Genomic DNA, 4,578 nt, shown 5'->3' with positions numbered 1-4,578 from the left:
ATGAGAGAGAGAAAGAGGGGAACGGACAGACAGTGGCATAGATAGACAGACAGACAGACAGACAGACAGATAGATAGATAGATAGATAGATAGATAGATAGATAGATAGATAGATAGATAGATAGATAGATATATTGATTGATTGATAACGCGTGCGCGCACACACGCGCACACTCACACACACCTATGCAAATATAAATAAACATATAGATATTTATATACGCACTCACATACCCTTATATATATATATATATATAGATATATATATATATATATATATATATATATACTGCATACTTACACGAATATATCCGAGTGTGTGTGTGTGTGTGTGTGTGTGTGTGTGTGTATGTGTGTGTGTGCATGTGAAATCAAGGGAAATATATGGCGGTGTAAGGAAATCCTTAATACCAAATTTGCGTGAAAGACTGAACTATCTCTTCCACTTGATGGTTATTAGAAAGAAATAAACGCCATTTTCTTTTGTCATCTATTCATACATCGATACGTACATGCATACAATATATGTGTATGTGCTTGTGTGTGTGTTTGTGCGTGTGTGTGAGTGTGTGTACGTATGTATGCGTATATGTGTATATCTGTAAAGTATCTCTGTATGTAAATATAATGTCTGTCTGTTCGTATCTGTGTGTGTATATGTATGTAAACTTATGTATGGATATATATATAATGTATATATTATATATGTATGTGTGTGTGTGAATATCTGTGCATACACATGTGTATGTGTATATTTATGTGTGTGCGTGTGTGTGTGTGACAATTTTGTCACTTATCTTTCCAAGATAAGTAAATGAACCAATTGGAATTGAACTTAATCAGTTCATGTCGAATAAATAATAAATTTTCTATAAATTTTCTATTGGCTTGTAAATTAATTTGTTCGTTTTGTTTGTTTTTATTTTTTTGTTTTTTGCCATTTATATCGATCCTTAGTTTTCATTAACCATATTAACAAATCAGTTAATAATTTCTCCATTGTTCACCAATTCTTGCCAACGCGCCACGACTTTGTTAATGCGTTGACGGTTGAAATCACCAAGTCTTGACTCGAAGGATTCATCGAGTCACCTTTTCAGTCAGTTCCACACGATTGTCTAACAGAGCCCCTCGCTGACTGTTGGAGAGTAGACGAGTACATTAGAACTTCCCACCTGAGCTCTTGAACAGCATTTTTACTTGGCGTGGAGAGAACATTGTCCAGTTGAAGAAGCATGGCCATGACACCAGCTGGGTCCTTTCAGCTGGATTACCTCGTTGATGAGGTACATTTGCTGAACGTAAAGTTCTGTGTTGACCGTGTTGTTGTTTTCAAACATTTTGTGGTGTGTGTTGTGGGGTAAACTCAAGGGAAATAAATGATAGTGTAAGGAAACCCGTAATACCAAATTTGCGTGCATGACTGAACTTTCTCCTTCATTTTCTTAATTCCATCGAACTCAGATCAGTGTCTTGCATAGATGCAGCTCCGTCTCAACTCGCTTAATCGTTCGTTCTCAGCCATTCTTTCCTCTGTTTCGTCTTCACGTAAACCCTTATTGTTTCATCATCAGTCACGATGCGCTAAAGAAATCTCTGTGTCCACGAGTAGCGTGATGTCGAACGAGAAAACTGATGATGATAGAGAAGCCTTGGAGTTTATATATTTTTTTTTAAATTCAGAGCGTATAATTCCCATGCACCGAGGTGTTTTGGACATTATTCGTCGAGTGAAGGTGATGGGTGACAGTATCACGAGAACGTTCACATCTACTGGACCGTTTTCTAATTGGTATTGGCACGGATAAGCTAGTTCAATCTATTCTCATTGAACTGAACAAATCGGCCGGAATGCGAAGTGATTGTGACGTCGAATTTTCCCTCCTTGAAGCGTAAAAAATATTTGTGTGCAGTTCTTTCAGTAATAGCTCTTTCACTGCATTCAACACAAATGTCTCGAGCGGCTTTGACAGCACTGGAACCTTGATTGAAAGAGAAGTAGGCGTCGAAAATACTCATTGTTTTTCTACCTGGCATTCCGTCGTCATATGCCTGAAAAGAAGTAGAATTTATCTAAGTAGGGAAAGAAAAGAACTTTAAAAAAGGCACCATTAAACGCTACGATACAAATATATTTCGTGTTAATTCAAGTAACATTGGAAAGAAACGAACAAATGTATCTGACAACGTAATATTAGGGTCGTACAAAGTAACCAGTCTAAGGCCGCAGATTGGCAGAAGAAGTAAAGTGTCAGCCTTGCATTCATTAACAGGATCGACGGTAGCAACACTGAGACCAAGTTATGTCAGACTTTGCATGTTCCTTGGACAGTTGCAGCAACATAAGGCTAAGAGACAACTTGATTTCTTTACGTTATTTACATTCGACGGATATTTGTCCTCATCTTGTTTGTTGTTAACACAATGTTTCGGCTGATATATCCTCCAGCCTTTATCAGGTATCTTGGGGAAATTTCGAACCTGGGTTCTCATTCCTAAGACACCTGATGAAAGCTGGAGGGTACATCAGCCGAAACGTTGTGTTAACAACAAACAAAATGAGGACAAATATCCGTTAAATGTAAATAACGTAAATAATGTACATAATTTCTCGTCTCTTAAATATAGAACCGAACTTGATTTCTATAAAAAAAATATAAAATATTGAAATATTGATCAGGCCTGCGCTCTGGATAGAAACTTTCGAAGTAAAATCCTTTCTCGTTTTCTCACTCGAGGTCTGTGGAAGGCATCATAACTGCCTTCGGTCGATAGAATTTGTCAGTAAAGAGATGTACAAAAATATCGACAGGTCTCGTTACGTTTGAGAAACTGACCATCTTTCATATCAACTCCATGTGACCGACTATCTCTGATTTAATAGCAGAAACTTGTTCCTGTCTCTGTAGGATACCAAACAATCCCGATGATACGGTTAGCCGATGAAACTAATTTGTAGGGAGTGGGTTATTTGTTGAATTTTTACTACGGATGTCTCTATGTTGTAAATGACTTTATTTTATATTAAGTCTAGGTTATTTATAAACATTAGGGAACAACAAATCCATTGATAATCGTCCTGAGCTAATACTTTATCGACCAGAAAGGTTGAAAAGTAAACTTGATCGCAACGAGGATTTGAACTCTTAGAGTATCCAGTCGAAACAGACACCCCAAGATATACCTCTCTCAACTCTAACGACTCTAACAATCTACCACTTAACATAATTGAGTGACATGGAATACTTGTTCATCTGGTTAGCAACTGACATTTAAAATCTTAATTTGACAAAACATATCAGAGTATTTGAACATGAAACTAAGCGTCCTACTTCCTTCGTGGCTCCTTTCTACTTAAGGGATCAATCCACTCGTAGAACTAATTGGGCGATTGGCCAACATGAACTTATTTCCTTATTTCTTTGATAATCGCGTTTAAATCATTCTACTAAAAAAGGTCTTTTCTTCGGCGATGTGGTCGTTGTTTTTGCAATTCTTTTTGTTGTTATTATCATTGTTATTGTCATTTTCACGGTGTCATTGTGACCTTATTGGTATAACTGCAGTTGTTACTGTTGTAAACCTTTTTAAAAATAGTAAAATTCTTACAGAGCTGATTAGAAAACAGTGAAACCTTTAAGTTTCTCGGAAGAGGCCCTTATTTCAATCGAAAACTCTAGGCAAAATTCTGTGGTCATATTTACCTATGTTGGTAATCAGATTATTGCTGCTTAACCCAAGTCTGCTTTGAGATGACATGCTTATTGTCAATACTATTCCAACAATAATCGTCCTATCTTTTCTTCTAGATACTGACCTTCCTTACTTTTCTTTGATTTGGAAGGTTCGTATGCATCAAAAACGTATCTTTCCCTTACTGCAGCAGAGCATCAAGACTTGGGCTGGCTACACGAGATACAGTATATTTCTGAACTTATTTCTCACAAACTGTTGTTGCTGAGGTTTAGTTCCTTATTACATAAACAGGCCTATGCGTAAAGTCGATCCCAAAGTGACCGTCCATCATTGTCAAGAATATGAATGGCTATATTATGTCCTGTAAGCTTTTCACATTTAACTCAAGAGGGAGTAGATCTGAGGAGATTTAGCTCTTATGTCTAACATGTTGAACCTTCATGTAGAGGTCCATGTGAACGTGTGCTTAAACACTCACTGGATTCAGTTCTAATATGATGTGCACAAATTCTGTTAACTTGAAACCGATTCAAACATATCTACACAAAATATCGTTTTGCATGCAAGATAACAGCAGCCTTTTTATCATATGCCTCACACCCCAAAACTGTCATCTCACCATCTCCCTTCTACATTACCGTAAATTCTATACAGTGCCTGGTTCTACACCATATCTCTCTTTTGTTTTATTTTGCTGCTGTCATGGGCCATACTGCACTGCAATCATTATTCGCCTTTTCTCTAAGACGACATACCGCGCTGAACATTCGTACTTCGTCCTCTCAACAAGAGAAATTTGCGCACGCATACAGACGTAGACATGCGTGTGCACACGCACGCACACACACACACACACACAGATATACATATATATATATATAT

The sequence above is a fragment of the Octopus bimaculoides genome, chromosome 19 (assembly GCF_001194135.2).
Source record: "Octopus bimaculoides isolate UCB-OBI-ISO-001 chromosome 19, ASM119413v2, whole genome shotgun sequence".
Lineage (NCBI taxonomy): Eukaryota > Metazoa > Mollusca > Cephalopoda > Octopoda > Octopodidae > Octopus > Octopus bimaculoides.
Note: the sequence above shows the minus strand (reverse complement) of the source record.